This window comes from Schistocerca piceifrons, chromosome 10 (genome assembly GCF_021461385.2).
Source record: "Schistocerca piceifrons isolate TAMUIC-IGC-003096 chromosome 10, iqSchPice1.1, whole genome shotgun sequence".
NCBI lineage: Eukaryota > Metazoa > Arthropoda > Insecta > Orthoptera > Acrididae > Schistocerca > Schistocerca piceifrons.
Window position 1 is genome coordinate 96,341,516 of NC_060147.1, and position 22,776 is coordinate 96,364,291.

At 45.9% G+C, this 22,776-nt stretch overlaps 1 pseudogene; it reads left to right on the plus strand.

Annotated features, from left to right (window-relative positions):
- The first annotated feature begins 22,202 nt into the window (after positions 1-22,202).
- Positions 22,203-22,320, plus strand: LOC124719188 (annotated as a pseudogene).
- The last annotated feature ends 456 nt before the right edge of the window (positions 22,321-22,776 follow it).

The window sequence follows — 22,776 nt, forward strand, 5'->3', positions numbered from 1 at the left end:
TAACGCCAACACTTTCAGTATTCTGCAAGCACTTCCTTCCCCTATCCCAACGTAGCGTGACAATTCGTTCACTGTGATGCGTCTGTCAGCAGTCACCAATTCGTTAACTCTCTGCACATTGTCTGGAGTGTGTGCAGTACGACGCCTGCCGCTGCGAGGACAATCCTCAATATTGCCGTAACCTGCTTGCCCACCGACTAACTGTACTGCGATCGACAGCAGCATCTCCGTACACCTTTTTCAACCTCTTGTGGATGTTTCCCACTCTCTCGTTTCCACAGCACAGGAATTCTATGACAGCATGTTGCTTCTGACAAACGTCAAGTGTAACAGTCATCTTGAAGACATGCTGTGACGGCACCACTCACGGGAAGAGGTTGAACTAAGAAAACAAGTGGGAAGGATGTATCTACACACTGTAAAACTTCCAAACATGCGGAATGAAAACTGTATTTTTACAAAAATAGTGTGAATTTCTTCTGGAGTGGCCCACGCACGTATCCCACACTTGTGCTATTGCCCCATAACATTTGTAACTGCGGTGTATGATAGCCATGCTGAGAGCACTAAAACTGGGAGATAATTGTCTCCGCGCCATCATTATAGGGGCAGCAGAGACAGCTCGCCTTCCGCTGCCGGCGCGGCTCGCCGTGCGTTGGCAGCGCCTTTCGGGGCGCGTGGGGCGTGGGGCGTGTCCTGTAGAAAGCGAGCCCCGGCCGCCGCAGACACCTGCGGCTGCGGCAATCACGAGGAAAGCGGCGCCTCTGTGCTTTCACTGCGTGGGCCACCGCCGAATCATTACCACAAAGGAGGCCGAAAACACCAAGGTCGCACTGGGAGCGGCAAGCGGCAGCGCCGGGGAATGCGGCGAAAGCCCGCTGCTCGAACCTCTGGCGCTTTCATTACGATCCGCAAAAATATTTAAAAGAATCAGTTATACTAAAGGCCATATCATAAACAGGAAGTACCTCTCCTATTTTGAGCTCTGCAGAGGTTGCATAGCACACTACATTGGTGGTCTTCAGACCGAAGACTGGTTTTTATACAGAACTACTGCAACCAACATCTATTTGACTCTGCTTACTATAGGGAAAAGGGAGTTGATTGAATTGTGTAACCGCAGCTCGTGGTCGTGCGGTAGCGTTCTCGCTTCCCGCGCCCGGGTTCCCGGGTTCGATTCCCGGCGGGGTTAGGGATTTTCTCTGCCTCGTGATGGCTGAGTGTTGTGTGATGTCCTTAGGTTTGTTAGGTTTAAGTAGTTCAAAGTTCTAGGGGACTGATGACCATATATGTTAAGTCCCATAGTGCTCAGAGCCATTTGAATTGTGTAACCAAATATACATGACAGAAAAATGGCCAAAGGACTTTACAAAAAGTATCTTAATACCTATAGAAAAGAAAAAGAACAGCAAAAAGTGTGAGGAACATAGAACAGTGAGCTAGATATCGCATGCAGCCAAAGTCTTGCTGAGGACGCTCAACAGAAGGCTAAATGGAAAGCTGAATTGCGTAATAGGAGATGAACAATTTCGTTTCAGGTGAGGAGTGGGAACTAGAGATGCCATTGGGCTGCTGAGAGTGATAGGGGAGAGGTACATGGGGAAGAGAAGGAAGGTGTATGTTGTGTCCATTGATCTGGAGAAGGCTTTTGACTGTGTCAGATGGGACAAACTGATGGAAATCCTAAGGATACATGGAGTTGACTGGAGGGATAGACGGCTGATTAGAAATTTGTGTTTGAACCAGAGAGCAAGAGTAACAATAGGAGGTGTGATGAGTGAAGAAATTGAACTGCGAAGAGGTGTAAGACAAGGTTGTTGATTATTACCAATAAAGAAGATGAGTCAAGTCAAATGTTTCTCTAATCTGTTTTATCTCGTTACTTTTACTCAAATCACTTGACAAAACATTTGAATCTATTTTTTTATTTTCATGTTTCTTTCAGAAAGCATGAACTATTTTTAAATATCGATTGGGTTCTATTATTGTTAAGAGTACACAAATCAAGAGAAAGTAGAGACGTTTTACTTCATGCTGTGCTTTGATATTTATTTTTTCAACATAGTAGAAATAATTACAATTTTTACACCTATCTAACTATTTATCCTCCAAAAAAGCTACGCCTTGAAGATATGAACTTTTTGACACTTCATTTATTAGCAGCAGCATTTGCTGTTAGTGAAATATTGCATTTTTCCTGAAATAACTAATTAATTTTTTCTAAATTATTCTGAATGCTTTCAAGTACTTAAGTTCTATTTTGCAAAGTTAGATATCACGCTGGTCCTTTTGATATCCCCCGCCCTCCCCTTCTCCCCTTGTCCATTTTCTACTCCGTTCGACTACAAAAGCTCGGAACAAAATTTCCCTTAAACCATTCGATAACTTCAGTCCGGAACCGCGTGACTGCTACGGTCACAGGTTCGAATCCTGCCTCGGGCATGGATGTGTGTGATGTCCTTAGGTTAGTTAGGTTTAAGTAGTTCTAAGTTCTAGGGGACTGATGACCTCAGATGTTAAGTCCCACAGTGCTCAGAGCCATTTGAACCATTTTTGAACCATTCGATAAATTTTTATTAATTAGCTTCATTAGCTGTAAGTAATTAAACATCTTTGAGAAACTAGACCTCACACTACCTAATTTCATAACGCATTTGTCCATTTACGATTTATTCGCTTGGCTATGAAAATTCGGAAAAAGATTCATTGTGTAATTTCTATGGAGTTTTGTTTTCGCCCCTCTCAAAAGACCTAGCGGAGTCTTAGCACAGGCTTATTCAATATATTCCAAGAGCTTATTATTTTCTTAGTTTCAGCTGGAGATGAACTGGGTCCCACGGAAAACGATAAAAGAAGCTTGCTATGGAGAAAGTTGTATTCTTAAGTTCACCCAACACATTTGCATTTCGTCATTAAAGGAGCGAATACGAGCTGACGCCCATCGCGTTTCGTCCGGCCACGAGACTGGAAAGCTTGCAGTTGGAGCGGAGGGCATTAGGAAGCGATTCAGTATTACGACAGGCCATTACTCGCGCCGTTTAACTGCCCACAGACCCACAGAAATGTGCGGAGAGACGACAATATCCTCCTCCCAAGGACGGGCCGAGTGTATGGAGCTGCCTCACTGGTTGTGCCTCTACGCGGGTTGCGATGACTCAGGCTGGCCGTGCGGCGAGCCAAATGCCGCCGTTTTCCCGTCGCACCCACCCACGCCTGCTCACGCACCGAGGCCGCACAGAACCCAGCCAGCGCCTCCCTCTGTCCGGGAGGACTACAAATGCAATAAACGTCACAGGGCGAAAGCGGTTTAACCCGTTACGAGACAAAATGTTTTATCCAGAATAAAAATGAAATACATGTCAGCACATATTCTTGGGGAATAGTAATCAGGAAAACCGCTTGATGTATTACGTCCACCACTAGATAGAGGTTAATCGAGCAGGTCCGGTGTGAAGTCCAACCGACACACGCCGCCGTTTGGGGCGTCAAGCTGGGAGGGTCGCCAGAGGTACCGCAACTGCAAAGATTTCTGTACAGATGGTTCAAATGGCTCTGAGCACTGTGGGACTTAACTTTTGAGGTCATCAATCCCTTAGAACTTAGAACTACTTAAACCTAACTAACCTAACGACATCACTCACATCCATGCCCGAGGCAGGATTAGAACCTGCGACTGTAGCGGTCGCGCGGTTCCAGACTGTAGCGCCTAGAACCGCTCGGCCAGGCCGGCCGGCATTTCTGTACAGGACGTATCACAGTTAGTACCGGCCGCTTATGGTGTCAAGCTGAGAGAGGTGCCCAAGTACAAGGTTTGTATACAGCGCGTAAATCAATTAATAGCGAAAACTGATACGGATGAAAGTGTACGACGGAAAAGAAGAAGGTGGGAGGGGGGGGGGGGGGGCGGCAGGAGATTAGTCCAGTGGTCTAAGGCGCTGCAGTCGTGGACCGTGGGGCTGGTCCTGGCGGAGGTTCGAGTCCTCCCTCGGGCAGGGGTGTTTGTGTTTGTCCTTAGGAAAATTTATGTTACGTAGTGTGTAAGCTTAGGGACTGATGACCTTAGCAGTCCCATAACATTTCGCACACATTTGAACATTTTTTTGGAGGGGGGAGGGGAATCGTTCGCCAGATGATACGGCGCTGGTGTGATGTCATTGAAAAGGGGGGGGGGGGTACACTTTAGACAGCTTCTAGGGACACTTCACCTTGGTAGCCTCTCGTAGCCACGTCAGGATATTTGGGCAGTTTGATGCTGTGACGGTTTGTCCCCTACGAGCACAACTTGTTGGCACCATGCTGTGGTTGTTCTAAAAGGCACTCGGCATCATCTTGCCAGATAATGGTTGGTTCTTTGACTAAAGAGGAGGTGCTGTATTATGGTGCATTATTGAGGTACACACCCGCTCCGCTTTTCTCCTTCAGAAAAAAAAAACAAAAACAAAAAAACTACTGCAGGATATTTCAATTCATCAATGGGCTGAGCTGTTCAGTTCTTGCTCTTGTTACTGCGCTCTGCTCTTTTGTGGCGTGCTGAGTCCAGTGTGTACCAAGGACCGCAAACATGCATCTGCACACAAACAAAAAATAATTTCAAAACTTTATTTTTTTCGAGGTAAGAATTAAAACTTTATGACTACCGTTCATACTAAAATGAAGTCACAAGTACTTACTGTAAATATTGCCTTTCGCGGGCAAGTGCAGGAGAGCTTCTGCGAAGTTCGGAAGGTAGGAGACAAGGTACTGGCAGAAGTAAAGCTATGAGGACGGATCGTGAGTCGTGCTTGAGTAGGTCAGTCGGTAGAGCACTTGCCCGCGAAAGGCAAAGGTCCCGAGTTCGAGTCTCGGTCCGGCACACAGTTCCAATCTGCCAGGAAGTTTCAAGCTAAGAAGCGCTGCATCTAGTGCAACAGCGGCCTCCCGGGCCTTTAGCGGTCTCTGTGTCGCCCTATTCCCTGCCACTCTTTTTTCCATGCTTCATACGTCCGCCATTTCTGTTTGGCGTGTACCGATTTGCTCTGAAACCGGATATAAGCTAATAATCTTTGTGCTTTGTGACGTCTACGAGGAACTCCACATTCATTTACTGTTGGAGTTGATGGTGCTCTGGAACCTGGAGAAGGTTCACCGCCGGCCGGTGTGGCCGTGCGGTTAAAGGCGCTTCAGTCTGGAACCACGTGACCGCTACGGTCGCAGGTTCGAATCCTGCTTCGGGCATGGATGTATGTGATGTCCTTAGGTTAGTTAGGTTTAAGTAGTTCTAAGTTCTAGGGGACTGATGACCACAGAAGCTAAGTCCCATAGTGCTCAGAGCCATTTGAACCATTTGAAGGTTCACCCAAGTTCCAAACCTCCTGGGTCACTACACATAGGTATTTCGATGTTGTTCTCTCGTTCTGATCTCCCCTGTATTTTATATTAAAAATGAAGAAATTCCTCCAGTTGTATTTAAGGTGTCACCGTAAATACAGCTGGAGGAATTCCTTCATTTGTAATATAAATTATACCAGCTGACGTCCCACTGTCCTCCATTTCAATTATGGATGTACGAAGGTTAAACGTACCTGTATTTTTATGTCCGCCTCTGTACCTCAGCGGCCAGCATGTCTGAGTTACTATGCGGAATATCCGGGATCGATTCCCAGCACTCCCAGGGATTTGTGATTGATGTGAGGACTGGTAGGGGGTGCACTCAGCCTCGTGAGGCTAATGGAAGAGCTACTAGACTCAAGAACTAGCGGCTCCAAGGTCAAGATAGTCGACAACGGGAGACCCTTACGCCCTTCCATACCGCACCCAATGACGTCATCGGCAGAGAATGACACGGTCCTTGGTCGGTCCCGGTGGCACATCAGGCGGAGCATTGATCTTTTCATTTTCTAATTTTCTCTTTTATTAAATAATTTTTAATTTACTTTTTAGTTCTCGCAGTGATCTGCTAAGAGCAAGACACCGTGTGCTGTATACTCCGTGAGGCTTTCGGCGTTCTGTCGACACGAACCGGTTGAGAAGCTGGTAGTGCCATCTCCAGAGAGAGCCGCGCGACCAGGCCGCGTTTCGTAATGATCACGTGAAAGGGTGATTTTGGCAGCCGTAATGACGTGTTTGGGCCGCTCGCTCGCATCTGTGTTATCCTTCTCCGTCGGCAATGAGTCTACCCGGTACTGGGAAGCACCGCCAGGTTGCGAACGTCCCTAGAGGATCTTTCATGTACGTAAGCCGTCATCACTCACGATTTCTCTGCCTATTTGCTGTAGCGTGGCGCACAGTGGCTATTCCGCACGAAGAAAACGACTTTTTGACCATCAAAATGGTATAGTCAACGCACTGTCTGCAGCACGGATATTGTATGGTCAGCGATTTGATACCTTTATATACCGGGTGATCAAAAAGTCAGTATAAATTTGAAAACTGAATAAATCATGGAATAATGTAGATAGAGAGGTACAAATTGACACACATGCTTGGAATAACATGGGGTTTTATTAGAACCAAAAAATACAAAAGTTCACAAAATGTCCGACAGATGGCGCTCCATCTGATCAGAATAGCAATAATTAGCATAACAAAGTAAGACAAAGCAAAGATTATGTTCTTTACAGGAAACGCTCAAAATGTCCACCATCATTCCTCAACAATAGCTGTAGTCGATGAATAATGTTGTCAACAGCACTGTAAATCATGTCCGGAGTTATGGTGAGGGATTGGCGTCGGATGTTGTCTTTCAGCATCCCTAGAGATGTCGGTCGATCACGATACACTTGCGACTACAGGTAACCCCAAAGCCAATAATGGTCTGAGGTCTGGGGACCTTGGAGGCCAAGCATGACGAAAGTGGCTGCTGACCACACGATCATCTCCAAACGACGCTTGCAAGAGATCTTTCAAGCGTCTAGAAATTTTTTGTTTTTTGGTTCTAATAAAACCCCATGTCATTCCAAGCATGTGCGTCAGTTTTTATCTCTCTATCTACATTATTTCGTTGTTTATTAAGTTTTCAAATTTATACTGACTTTTTGATCACCCGGTATTTCCAAAAGCGATAGGTGTTTGAGGTTTACTGTGGATGTCAGTCAAGAGATTATGCGGAAAAGAAACGGTGAAATATTAGGTGATCATTAGACTGGAGGGATTTTCAGAGAATTTCAGCAATGCAATCTTTTCCAGCATTGGCAAAATGGCATCGTCGTCTGGAAATAACATATCAACGGGTGTCTTACGTACAATCTTCAGGTGAATTATCGGGTTTATGTAGGATGTGATCTTTTGTAACTCCTGGAACGCAGCATTCCTTGCCGAAAGAGTATCGCACAAATTGCGAGTCTCCTGGGTGAGTGTGTCCCAGTCAGTGATGGGTGGTGGAGTCCCAGCTTCGAGTCTCGATGTTGCTGTCGTCACACTCAGACAGGAGAGATCTGGACTAATTTGCACTACGGCCACATCATGTACAATGGTCCAGTAATGGAAGCTGTAGCACTGAGATGTTCCATCTCAAACGACAGGTCCTCATGTAACTGCCTGGATGAGCCCGTTCGCGGGCCCCAGGAAGATTTTCGGTCAGAGTGCCAGAAGATAGGGGCAGCCCTTGTCCTCAGTATTATGCACGTTATTTTCAGGTAGCATGTCCTTAATACACTTCACTGCCTCACTACGCTCTGAACCCGTGTGGGTCACGTGACGGGCGTACAGGTGTGTGCGACGCGGGGCGTGGTTTCATGCATAAATTCACATCCAGTCGTATCCACTCGTCCGCGCCACTTTTATTTGCCTAACTCTTTACAGTCAATGCGTAGTAAAGCATAGCGGTATTCGCACTGACTTGATTGATGACCACTGGACTTTCAATACATTTATCAAAGACAGGCAACAAGTACAGCTTTCCATTCACCATTTCCTTTATTTTGCGGCATGATTATTGGTAGGTCAGTTTTGAAGGCGCTGTCTGTGTTCCATTTTTATGCATGATACTTCGATGGACTGCCCTAGTCACCAAGTGCTCGCGGCCGGAAATTGGAAAATTGTGGTAGGGTCTTTTGGGATCAAACTGCTGAGGTCATCGGTCCCTAAGCTTACACACTACTTAATCTAACTTACGCTAAGGACAACACTTACACTCATGCCCGAATGAGGACTCGAACCTCCGATGGGGGGAGCTGCGCGGACCGTGACAAAGCGCGCTCGCGGCCGGGTACCCAGCACTATCTGCAATACTATTCCTGATACCTGAGTCGACTCAGAACCAAAGCAACTCGCGAATTTCGTAAATTCATGCCGCGAGCAAACGCAGCATTACGTTAGTGCAACTCTTTGTAAACCTTCTTCTTCCAAATGTCCATAGAATTTGTATGGCCGGCCGCTGTGGCCGAGCGGTTCTAGGCGCTTCAGCCTGGAACCGCGCGACCGCTACTGTCGCAGGTTCGAATCCTGCCTCGGGCATGGATGTGTGTGATGTCCTTAGCTAGGTTTAAGTAGTTCAACGTTGTAGGGGACTGATGACCTCAGATGTTAAGTCCCAGAGTGCTCAGAGGCATTTAGACTTTTGTATGACTTGATTAACAGTGAAACTGCATGGCAGATTAAAACTGTGTGCCCGACCGAGACTCGAACTCGGGACCTTTGCCTGTGAGGACCGGGCGTGAGTCGTGCTTCGGTAGCTCAGATGGTAGACCACTTGCCAGCGATAAGCAAAGGTCCCGAGTTCGAGTTTCGGTCGGGCACACAGTTTTAATCTGCCAGGAAGTTTCATATTAGCGCACACTCCGATGCAGAGTGAAAATCTCATTCTTGATTAACAGTGTTTAAGACGTGTTGGTGTCGTGCTGGACATGTTGGTGTAGCGAGACCAGCACGTGCCGACACCTGTAGCAGCAACAGCAGCAGCCGCCATACACAGTCGCTCCGACATCCCGCCTCCCAGCTCCAGCTGAGGGATTACAATACCGCAGCGGCATCCAGAGCGGAACGCGGACGTATCGCCCGATACTTTCCCAACTGCGGAGCCGGGTCAAGGGCGCTTTCCTCGCCGCACCCTTTCTTTGCTTCTCCAAAACAGTATATACGCACCTCCTTCTGACATACGCCTGCCAAACTGTGGATGCAAAAGACTGCTTCCGTTTACCAGACTAAAATGGTTCAGCGTTTCTGAGTAAATATATTGGGTAGCAGCTCACCTTAAAAGTAGGTAAATGTAATGGAATATGATGTGTTGGTAAATGTGCCAACACCTTGTAGATAGAGGAAGCCTAAAATGCACGCTATCTAACGCAGACGGACGTGAATTCTGGAACAGGATAATTAGTGAATGCTAATAAGAAAAGTATGCAGCTCCTCGAATACTTAACTTTATTCGATCCTTGTGGTACATCGCTCTTGATAATACAAATAAGACTATCTTCAGATACGGTTAATGGCGACTTGTTAGGTCGTAGCCATAGACTTAGCTGAAGGCTATTCTAACAGTCTCTCGGCAAATGAGAGAAAGGCTTCGTCAGTGTAGTCGCTAGCAAAGTCGTCGTACAACTGGGGCGAGTGCTATTCCGTATCTCGAGACCTGCCTTGTGGTGGCGCTCGGTCTGCGATCACACAGTGGCGACACGCGGGTCCGACATGTACTAAATGGACCGCGGCCGATTTAAGCTACCACCTAGCAAGCGTGGTGTCTGGCGTTGACACCACAGAATGCTCTTAAGAAATGGAGGAAGCCCAGCTGGACTTGAACGAGGAGTTCATCGGCAAGAAGCTAATTTCAAATTATGTATACATGCGGAGACAATATTTCACGTCTGTGCAGACTGAGCACACACATAGGGAAGAAATCCGTGGTGCGTTTTTCGCTTGTCCATAATGTCTTCCCTTTACGAAGACAAAACATGTGTGACTATTTACAGAAAACACGATACACGAAACAAAAAGTAGCACGTAGTTGTCATTAAAGTTTCCATGGCAGCACTTTGTTATTGGTGACTTCAACGAGTGATCAGGAAACGAACTTCTCCGCTATATCTGGAACTGTAGTCGGTTTAGTAACATTCACAGATATTGCCCAAGTTTTTGGCTCAACAAAATTTGTATAAGAGAGCCCTTGAGAAACAAGGTATCAGCTCAGGATATGTTAGTAAACCCAAAAATATGTATACATCAACTTTCTTTGAATCTGCCAAAGCAATGCCTAGAATTACACAGGATAAAAGGAAATTTATAAGGGCTGTTGCAACTATTCTAAAACAAGTCGCAAAGCTTGAAATACTGTTTTCAGTTTGTATATACTGTTAGCCAAATACGTTGCAATGATTTGTGCGAGACGACCAGGATCAGGATATGTTAGTAAACTGAAAAATATGTATACACCAAGTTTCTCCCCCTAATGACAAAATATTTTGTTGACATCTACCTGTGCAGAGAGGAAAGACCATCCCAATAAAATAGATCAGAGCTCACATGGAAAGATTTTTCCCCACACGCCATTCAATAGTGGAACAGCCGAGAAGTAGTCTGAATGCTGGAAAGATTTTCCCCACACGCCATTCGATAGTGGAACAGCCGAGGAACCCTGCGCCAAATACTTATGTGGGAATTGTAGAGTAAAATGTGCGTCACGGAAATGTTGACAGGGGCTCAAAAAATGTTCAAATGTGTGTGAAATCTTATGGGACTTAACTACTAAGGTCATCAGTCCCTAACCTTACACACTACTTAACCTAAATTATCCTAAGGACAAACACACACACCCATGCCCGAGGGAGGACTCGAGCCTCCGCCGGGATCAGCCGCACAGTCCACGACTGCAGCGCCTGAGACCGCTCGGCTAATCCCAAGCGGCGACAGGGGCCCCTACGAGTAGCCCCATAGATTTTCAGGTGTGTGTGCCATTGGAATTTGGCCACTGCCGGCCTACACAAGACGAGACCCAGTTTGGCCGGCCCCGCAGCGGGCGCATCGTGTCAGCGTGAGAGCAGGTGCTAAGTGGCACACATCCGCGTTGGCAGCTCTAAAGAGACCCCGGTACCCACGCCGATGCCCCCCGCCCCTATTAGCGATTCTGCGGCTGCGCGTTCGCGACTCACTTCCCGATGCGAGCGCCGCCTCTGATTGCGGTTACTCGATCTGCCGATAGGCGTCCGTCAGCTCAGGAATCCTGATGCTCCGCCGGTGAACCTCTTTCAGCCGTGTCTGGACTTAACTAGGTGCTACGCTTTGCAGGGTTAGTTACTGAACAGCGGTGAACTAGATTCCAAATGCAAGCCTGCCGCTGTGGCCGAGCGTTCTAGGCGCTTCAGTCCGGAACCGCGCTGTTGCGTAGCAGGTCGCAGGTTCGAATCCTGCCTCCAGCATGGATGTGTGTGATGTCCTTAGGTTAGTTAGGTTTAAGTAGTTCTTAGTAGGGTACTGATGACGTTAACTCCCATAGTGCTTAGAGCCATTTGAACCACTTTCATGTCGGGCGATTGAGCGGCCAAATCATTCGCTCGAATCGTCCAGAATGTCTAGGGGACTGATGACCTCAGAAGCTAAGTCCCATAGTGCTCAGAGCCATTTTTGAACCAGATGCAAAGACTCCGCGTATAATCCAGTCGTGATGGTAGCACTTTATTCTGCTAAATACACTCCTGGAAATTGAAATAAGAACACCGTGAATTCATTGTCCCAGGAAGGGGAAACTTTATTGACACATTCCTGGGGTCAGATACATCACATGATCACACTGACAGAACCACAGGCACATAGACACAGGCAACAGAGCATGCACAATGTCGGCACTAGTACTGTGTATATCCACCTTTCGCAGCAATGCAGGCTGCTATTCTCCCATGGAGACGATCGTAGAGATGCTGGATGTAGTCCTGTGGAACGACTTGTCATGCCATTTCCACCTGGCGCCTCAGTTGGACCAGCGTTCGTGCTGGACGTGCAGACCGCGTGAGACGATGCTTCATCCAGTCCCAAACATGCTCCATGGGGGACAGATCCGGAGATCTTGCTGGCCAGGGTAGTTGACTTACACCTTCTAGAGCACGTTGGGTGGCACGGGATACATGCGGACGTGCATTGTCCTGTTGGAACAGCAAGTTCCCTTGCCGGTCTAGGAATGGTAGAACGATGGGTTCGATGACGGTTTGCATGTACCGTGCACTATTCAGTGTCCCCTCGACGATCACCAGTGGTGTACGGCCAGTGTAGGAGATCGCTCCCCACACCATGATGCCGGGTGTTGGCCCTGTGTGCCTCGGTCGTATGCAGTCCTGATTGTGGCGCTCACCTGCACGGCGCCAAACACGCATACGACCATCATTGGCACCAAGGCAGAAGCGACTCTCATCGCTGAAGACGACACGTCTCCATTCGTCCCTCCATTCACGCCTGTCGCGACACCACTGGAGGCGGGCTGCACGATGTTGGGGCGTGAGCGGAAGACGGCCTAATGGTGTGCGGGACCGTAGCCCAGCTTCATGGAGACGGTTGCGAATGGTCCTCGCCGATACCCCAGGAGCAACAGTGTCCCTAATTTGCTGGGAATTGGCGGTGCGGTCCCCTACGGCACTGCGTAGGATCCTACGGTCTTGGCGTGCATCCGTGCGTCGCTGCGGTCCGGTCCCAGGTCGACGGGCACGTGCACCTTCCGCCGACCACTGGCGACAACATCGATGTACTGTGGAGACCTCACGCCCCACGTGTTGAGCAATTCGGCGGTACGTCCACCCGGCCTCCCGCATGCCCACTATACGCCCTCGCTCAAAGTCCGTCAACTGCACATACGGTTCACGTCCACGCTGTCGCGGCATGCTACCAGTGTTAAAGACTGCGATGGAGCTCCGTATGCCACGGCAAACTGGCTGACACCGACGGCGGCGGTGCACAAATGCTGCGCAGCTAGCGCCATTCGACGGCCAACACCGCTGTTCCTGGTGTGTCCGCTGTGCCGTGCGTGTGATCATTGCTTGTACAGCCCTCTCGCAGTGTCCGGAGCAAGTATGGTGGGTCTGACACACCGGTGTCAATGTGTTCTTTTTTCCATTTCCAGGAATGTAAATAAATGATTATGATGTGGCGCAGTCAAAATTTGACGCAAAATTACACGTTCCTTATAATTGACTGGTTTTTATCATTTTACACATCTGCATGATTACTCTTCAAGCCATTGTCTGGTGCGTGGCGGAGGGTATTTCTTACCAATATTTTTTCCTCGCTCGATGTGAGAATGGAGTACGGCAGAAACTCAAACTCCATTCTCACATCAGGCGAGGAAAAAAACGAGCGCTATAAGCGATCTAATCTCTATTAGCTTATTCCCATTGCACGTACGGGAGATATTCGATACAGGCATTAGAGCTGTTCCATGTGCTACCCCAAATACCACCTCTCCAAACATACCCAGCAAGTGTTCGCGAATCCAACATCACTATTCTTCTGAGGATTTATGTTTGAGTATATTCAGCATTGCACTTACACTTTCATAATGGACGTCAGGGACCATGATCTCTTTATTACAATAAATAAACAAACACCGTGTGAAAAAAGTCGTATTTGTCTGTTTATTATTTATACTTTCGTATGGGCAATAACGAGCTTTTACGATCCTAGCTGCTCGTCTGTGAATTCCTCCGAGGTCTTTTCTCATGCCTACTGATGTGAAGTTCTCTAGAATTAGTCACAGCAGCTCATTTTTTACTGTTTCATTGACAGATGTGCTTACGCTTTCCTAGAATATTCCCAACAAAATTCGGCCTTTCATTCGCCTTCCACCGTACCCGTTCGCAATATTTCGTACAAATTCATATTATTATCCTTACAGTAATACAGTCTCCATACCTTTATTGCAATTGTTCGATTATTGGTTTTATTTTGTATATCTTAAATAATCAGTATTTGACGCAAGGTCCGCCTGTTATGAAAAACAGTGTTTTTTTATATAGACCTTAAACGACAAAAACAGTGTTTTGCTTAGCAAGCGAACCTTACGTTAAGTAATGTTAACTGCAAAGACGGCCACTGCAAGAGTAGCAAATCCAAATGATGAATATCACAATAATGAGTTTAGCAACCTCTACCGGTTTTGTAATGTTGACACTATAGGTTTTGCGATATCCTATATTTGAGAACACGGGAAGCCAACTGATAGGAGTTGATCCGATGATATCATTGGTGATGCTCGGTACAGAGAAGAGGAGAGCAAAGGGACTCCTCTATAAACATATGTTTCTGTTCCGTTTGCGCACCTAAGTTGACAAGCTTAAACTATAATTTAATCAGTTAGAAAACTAATTTGTTAATATTTCTTCATGCTGAACATTTATATTTTCTCATATTCAGATGTGAGATAGCAATTCCTACCCACCGTCTTTCACACATTGCACTAATAAAAATTCTTCTACGGAATAGGACGAGTTGTCACGAAAAAATCTTTGCATTTTTCATTCAGATTTACTCTGTTGTCTGTCACAGGTGATCAAAACATTTAATTTCAGCCTATTACACCCCTTTTTGTACTAAAGACAACCGTAATGTGGAGTAATGACCGTCATTTTTTCTTCTGTACGTCATTGTTCCTTTTGAACTGTAATGGATTATTTACAACTTCACGAGGGGGAAAAAAATACTGTGAAGCAGTAGTCAAAATGTCCAACTCCTTAAACAAATGATTACAAGATGATCGTGGGTGAGCATCACATATTATTGTTACAGTACGTTTTTGAGCAATGATTACTTGCTTTCTTAAAGATGAGTTATCCCGGAACATTATACCATATGACATTATTCAATAAAAATATGCAAAATATTTCAGCTCATTGATCTGTCTCTCCCCGAGATTTGCAATGACTCAAATGTGGCTGAACTAAGTTGCTTTCGGAGGTGCAAAACGTGATTACCCCCATTTAAAGTCTTATCAGTGTTGACATCTAAAAGTTTTGAAGTTTCTACCCTATTTATTATTTCTTCACCGTGTGTTACACTTATCATTGGTGTGGTACCTGTAGATTGCAAAACTGAATATGTTGCGTCCTTTTAAAACGGCCGGCCAGGGCGGCCGAGCGGTCCTAGGCGCTACAGTCTGGAACCGCGTGACAGCTACGGTCGCAGGTTCGAATCCTGCCTCGGGCATGGATGAGTGTGGTGTCCTTGGGTTGGTTAGGTTTAATTAGTTCTAAGTTCTAGGGGACTGATGACCTCAGAAGTTAAGTCTCATAATGCTCAGAGCCATTTGAACCATTTTAAAACGGAGAGTGAAGCGATTCGCAGAAAACCAATGTGAGACTTTCGTTTACCATTTCTTCTCTTGCTGTATGTATGCTTGAATTGATTAGTTCAAGTGTCATCCGCAAAAAGAACCAATTTTGCTTGTTGTATATTAGACTTAAGTTCATACATATGAGCAACAAAGGCAGACCTAAGCTTCCTAGTAGCGTTATGCTGTAATTTGGTTTTTAGATACTTCAGTAACGCAAACAAGTGACAGTCCGATTGCATCGGTTGCTGCAATGTCGCTTATGATATGCGGGCTACGGACGCTGCTTGCGCACTAGTAAGTGCGCGGGTGAAACTGCCTTATCGGCTGATAGCTGTGGCGGGACACGTCCCCGCTTCGTGAGCGCAGAGCAAGTGTCGGCGCGTTTCGCCAGTGGCGGCCGCTGCCAGAGCTGAGTGTCACCCACGCGTGCGAAGAGCGGCTCCCGTTACGCAAGCCGCCTGCGCTGCGGCGATGGCCAGCGACCCGGCCGCACACATTCCGGGCACGTCGGAGGCCGGCGGTCGCCAACAGGGCAACTGGGTCGCCCGTGCCAGGAGTCACCATCGGGAGCGTGCCGTGCAGGACTGTTACACGACCTCCGCCGTACACGATACGTAACGTCGTGGCCTCGTGGTGAATACCAGTGGCTCTCAGAGAATGTTCCCACATGCCCTCACTCGGAGCATTAAAGCCGGTACTCCAGACACCAGATGATCTTGGTAAGCAGCAAAATGTTGGTATGAAGTCTGACATTATTCGCTCTTCCTAAAGTTTTTCGCAGAATACCACGCTAGAGTTTCTACTTCGCGATATTGTCGGACGCACGCAAAAATAACAGGTACTGAAATATGTAAATGCTGAATTGATAAAAAAAAAAAAAACCACTGCAGAACCTCGATGGAGGAGGAACTGTTAGAAGTTCGGCTTCTAATTACTCGTTGAAGTCTCCGGTGACAATTCACACATTTTAGCTTTCGGAAATATAAAAATACTGTGTGAGGAAGGACCACACCGCGGATTTCTTTATTACGAGGATCGTTCAATAAGTAATGGCTCACATTTTTTAAAAAACCATTAATGTACTAGGGTTGGTACTTAAATAGTGGCAACTATTTATTCACAACTGATACAGAAGAGTTACATGTTAGCACCTGTTACTGTCCTCCAAAGTAGTCACCAGCGTTGTGTAAAACCCGTTGCCAACGATACTGAAGGCGGAGTATACCGTTAGCAGAGCCTGTTCTGTTGTTGGTACGAAAGGAGCGGAGTAAAGTTATGGTGATTCTCGTTCCCCCACGGCAGACCGTCAATGCACAGTACTACTGTTCGTTTATGGAGCATCATCTGCGACCAGCTTTGCGAAAGAAGCGGCCACACTTTCTGCGCAACCCACCCATCATTTTGCACGACAATGCGCGGGCGCATACCGCGCACGCTATGGCTGCTCTGTTCGGTCGATGGGACTGGGAAGTACTGTACCACCCACCGTACTCCCCGGACTTCAGTCCTTGGACTTTGATTTGATTCCGAAGATGAAGTAACTACTTCTGGCATTCGCTTCAGAACTGTCCCACAGATTCGACAGGCAGTAGACCGCTCCATTCGCACCATCAACAGAACAGGCTCTGCTAACGGTGTACTATGCCTTCCACATCGCTGGCAATGGGTTCTACACAACGCTGGTGACTACTTTGAAGGACAGTAGCAGGTGCAAACATGTAACTCTTTTGTATCGGTTGTCAATAAATAGTTGCCCACGTATATATAGACAAACGTCCCTGTTGGTGCTTCACATTTGATGTTTGTTCTGTGCGCCGTTGAGGTTTCGAACAGTTCTGGTAGACTGAAGAGCCGCAGTACACCGTCAAAATGGTGTCTACATACGACTCGCGTTACAAGCAGCGTGCTGTTATTGAATTCTTGTGTGCAGAAACAAAAACCGTGGTGAACGTCCATAAACGTTTTCGTGCAGTATATGGCGATGCTGCAGTTGCTATAAGTACAGTTGGGCGCTGAGTAAATAGAGTTACAGCCTCAGGAAATGCAGAAACAGAGCTCCACGATCAGCCACGCTCGGGACGTCCTGTCACAGCCACTGCTCCAGACATGCCGAATCGTGCGGACGCCATTATTCGTACAGACCGGCGCATCACAACTCCACAATTGGCTCCACAGTTGTCGGTCAGCATTGGAAGTGCGTCTGCAATGATCGAGACTCTCGGATATTCAAAGAGGTGATCACGATGGGTTCCACGAACGCTCACAGCGGACCACAAGATTCAAAGAAAAGCCATTTAATCTCAACTGCTGGAGCGTTTTGAGACCGACGGAGAGGCCTTTCTGTCACGGATCGTTACGGGGGACGAAAGCTGAGTGCACCACCTTGCACCGGAAACAGAAAGGCAGTCCATGGAATGGCATCATCTTCATTCACCACAAAAAAACAAATTCAAGACAACCCGTCTGCCGGAAAAGTCATGGTGACGGTCTTCTGGGATTGTGATGGCGTCATTCTCGTGGATGTGATGCCAAGAGGGCCAACCATCAATTCAGAGGCATACGTGAAGACTATGAATAAACTGAACGTGTTCGATCCGACAAAAATCCAGCATAAATCTTGCTCCAACACGATAATGGACGGCCACACACAAGTCTGAGAACCCGGGAACACATCGCCAAATTCGGTTGGACATCATTGCCTCATCCACCCTACAGTCCAGACCTGAGACTCTCTGACTTCCCTCTCTTTGGGCCGCTTAAAGATTCTGTACGAGGGACACACTTTGAAGATGACGAGAGTGTCAGCCATGCAGTGAAAACATGGCTACGCCTGCAGCACAAGAGCTTTTACCAACAGGGAATACGTGCTCTTCCACAATGTTGGCGTACGGGCAAAGAACGTGATAGAGACTATGTGGAAAAATAGGATATAGACAAGTCATGTTGATATATATTGTCACCAAATTCTCACCCTTAACAATAAATGTGTTCTAAGAAAAAAAATGTGCGGCATTACTTGTTGAACGACCCTCGTATGTGTGGGCTGTGCAATCCAACCTAGGAGAATGAAACGGAGGGCTTCCATGTGATTGTTGCTTCATGAAACGGTAAAAGATTTTTTTAAAAAAACTAAGTTTTATTTCAGTTTTAGGGCACTCTGTAGACGACAAACGCTTTTGAGAATTGTATTTTTATACACTCGTAAACATTGAACAGTGTAGTTGGAATTCGTAGTACCTCTTCCTCCTAGCCATCCAATAAGGCGTTTTATTTCATTGGTCATTACTGTTAATGAGGCGACAATATTTCTAATAGTTTTCCGCTGTTCGACCTAGGTTCATAACAAAGCAGACAGCGATTTCAGTTTCAATTAATATGTAACAGGTCTACATATTTTCCCTCAGCACTGATTAATGACGTAGTCTGTCTTAAATGTTGTGAAATGTAGTAAAATTATTAGAGATAATTCAGCAGTCCTCTTAGAGTGGTGGGAGAATGGACTAAGAATAAAAGTTTTGATGTTGGTTTCCCATAGTTTTCCCAAGTCATTCCTGGCGAATGCCGGGTATTTACTACTGATAGGCCATGGATAACGAGGATAATGGAATGTAGTCGAATTAAGTCGGGTGATGCTGCGGAAATTAGTTAGGAAATGAGACACTTAAAGTAGTAAAGGAGTTTCGCTATTTGGGGACCAAAATAACTGATGATGGTCGATGTAGAGAGGATATAAAATGTAGACTGGCAATGGCAAGGAAATCATTTCCAAAGAAGAGAAATTTGTTAACATCGAGTATTGATTTAAGCGTCAGGAAGTCGTTTCTGAAAGTATTTGTATGGAGTGTAGCCATGTATGGAAGTGAAACATGGACGATAAATAGCTTAGACAAGAAGAGAATAGAAGCTTTCGAAATGTGGTGCTACAGAAGAATGCTGAAGATTAGATGGGTAGATCACATAACTAATGAGGAGGTATTGAATAGAATTGGGGAGAAGAGGAGTTTGTGGCACAACTTGACTAGATGAAGGGATCGGTTGGTAGGACATGTTTTGAGGCACCAAGGGATCACCAATTTAGTATTTGGGGGCAGCGTGGAAGGTAAAAATCGTAGAGGGAGACCAAGAGATGAATACACAAAGCAGATTCAGAAGAATGTAGGCTGCAGTAGGTACTGGGAGATGAAGAGGCTTGCACAGGATAGAGTAGCATGGAGAGCTGCATCAAACCAGTCTCAGGACTGAAGACCATAAGAACAACAGGCCATGGATAATAACTCATTGCATTTTCCCAGATCATTATTAAACTTCCTTAACAGAACTAAATTCTTAAGCTGTATGCTGATGATAATAAGGATAAATAACAATGGTAATCACCACCACCATCATCGTCAGTATAGTTACCTTTTTTTTATTTCCTGCTGCTTTCGTTCTGAAGTTTCATAGTCAAATCTTGTTCTTAGAATTTTATGACCCGTTCTCCGACCTCGCGTCATTGATTACGTGTTCATATAGGTTTCAGAATGGAGAAACACATACCGTAATAACGATAACTATAAATAAATCTGTTCTTTCAACTTGTTGATAGGGTTTCCTAAAGGACTTGTTAGTATATTTAGATATATATGAAACGAGAGGCAGTAGATAGACAACAGCTCCTAGTGTAATTGCAGAAACGGATGTATTGTTTCATTTCTTCCAAAAATAGAGCATTTCATGATGATTTGCGGCTCATTTAGAATCTTTGTAGATTCATATAGGACAGAGCAAATTAATTATGGTTCATTGAAATACAACGTACAGAACTAGTTTGTGACGTTTTCTTCTGGTAATATATACCTTGACTCGTTTCATATCTGTGTAAATTCTCGTAGATGATGGGATGTATGTAACACTGACAAAACGGTAGAATCAATCTCTTCATGGTATTACATAATTTCATAGATGACACATTTGCAAATCATATAAAATACTACAAAAATGTTGCTGAACAGCACTAAGTAACGGAGAAGACCAGCTAGCTGCTGGTGTTCACGATTCATTGACCTGTGGTTAGATCTTCGACGAAAGAGGTCGATTAGACCACGCCACAGCGCTGCTGTACGGTACTTCCCAGGCTGAAATGTGGCGCTGTCTGTCTGAGACGTGCATTGAAATGAAGAACGCAGGCTACAGTTACTTGACTGTGTAATCAGAACGATGGGAGCCAACGCATGTGATGTACCACGCATGTTGACCTCCGCGTCGCCGTTGCTCCAGAAACGTCTGAAGGTGTTGGCATGTGGAACATACGGCAGTCGGGGAACCGAGGACTGAAAAGCTATCAGTTCCGAGGTGTTCTCAAGAACTGGCGTCGAGTATTCGAATACTACATTCGAGAACAATAAGTCCTGTTTAACATTGCGCATCGACTCGTGTCGGCAGCGACACGACGCAAGATCCAGAGGAGGACAATTTTTTATTGTGTTCGTAAATATCCTCGGTTCTCGGATGTGTATTCACTTCGGTTTGATTCAGCTGCCCCTTACTCCGGGTACTCGACAAATACAAAACAGTAATGTCGCAATGTATCTAAACAACTGTGTAAAAGTAATATACTGGCTCTTCTTCAAACTTTAAAAAAACAATTTCGATGGGTTAGCTACATTTCGAAACCACCATTCGATGATCTAATACGAACCAAACGTGCCCAGTACCCAGCGATTACATTTTTCACTGCAAACTCTTCGAATTATGTGCAGTGCGTTTTACAATTTCGGAGCATCATAGTAGCTATGACCAATAACGGAAAGACAGCCAATTCGATACGAAGCTGCTATGTGATGATGTTTGGTTTGTGAGGCGCTAAACTACGCGGTCATCAGCTCCCGTACAATGTCCAAATTTTTACGCAGTCCAATTTTTTTTTTTCAGTCTAATCTAGCCACTGTCACGAATGATGATGATAACACAAACACCCAGGCCCTGGGCAGAGAAAATCCCCAATCCCACCGGGAATCGAACCCGGGATCCCGTGATCCAGAGGCAGCAACGGCAGCCACTCCTTTTTATTTCTTTATTTATTTTTGCATTTTGTTCGTTATGGTTCGTTGTATTTTGTCGTAGCGGACGTCACATGACATCTGCTGAAGTTCGTTGTTGACCTTTTCACTCAGTTTTTTTTTTTATTGCAGAGGCCCGCCGCTCTCTGACCGAACACGCTGAGCTACCGTGCCGGCAAATCTCGTTTTGTTCGTTTTCGTTCGTTGCATCTGCTCGTGTCGGACGTCGTAAGACACCCGTTTAAGTTCGTCGTTGACCCATTAACTCAGTTTTTTTATTTTACTTTTTATTTTTTATTTTTTTTTTTTTTACAGCGGGTAGCTAATCCTCTCACCGAACACGCTGAGTTACCGTGGCGGCTACTATCTGAGACTGTAACAAGTGATAAAGTAATTTTTTTTACATAATAGTTTCCTTATATTACATGAGAAAGAGTGCAAGGCAAAGAAAACACGCTAGTCCAAAACAGTATTATTTATTTCTTTTTATTTCGTACGGAAAGTAAAATTATGTCCAAAGAACTAACTTTAGAAGTCAATGTAGCTTTGCTCCACTTGTATAAAATTATTTTCTTTAGAGACACAGCACATGATTTGAAATCCCACATTATTGATATAGGCACGCTTAGGTACATATCCGAGAACTGAAAACTTCTTGAGTGAAGCATACAGTGCCCCTATGTGTGTAGCTTTAATCGTAAACGTTGTCGTATGTAATATGCACACTCATATCGTTCCTGAGAGACAGCAGGCGCATTTTCTCCGATACTTCGCCCAACTATTCGCAGTTTCATTTTTGCAGTATGTAGCTGGAGTAAGCCCAACCAAAAAATGCTCATCATGCCTTTCATGCGACGCCCAGTGTAGACGGAAAGAGTCGGTTTGTTTTCCATTTTAAAAAGTAGGATCTTTAAGCGGAATTTTACGTGCCCCTTCGATAGAGCGGCAACGGCCTTGCCACAGTGGATAAACCGGTTCCCGTCAGATCACCGAAGTTAAGCGCTGTCGGCCGTGGCAGGCACCTGGATGGGTGACCCTCCGAGCCGCCATGCGCTGTTGCCATTTTTCGGGGTGCACTCAGCCTCGTGATGCCAATTGAGGAGCTACTCGACCGAATAGTAGCGGCTTCGGTCAAAGAAAACCATCATAACGGCCGGGAGAGCGGTGTGCTGACCGCACGCCCCTCCTATCCGCATCCTCAGTTGAGGATGACACGGCGGTCGGATGGCCCCGATGGGCCGCTTGTGGCCTGAAGACGGAGTGCATCTTCGATAGAGAGATCCCAAATTAGGAATCATTTTGTCAGTAACGGCAAAAAAAGACGTTTTCCGTTGACAATGCGCGTCGCAAGAAAGATATGATGAGCAGTATTTGTTCGGGTGACACCAGCAACACGATGCAAAACCGAAATTGCAAATACCTGCCGAAACTGCGCCTGGCGACTGTCAGGAGTAACACCCTATATTTACAGGGTGATCAAAGAGTTTCCGTTTGAAGGTGTATATGCTACGTAGTGTG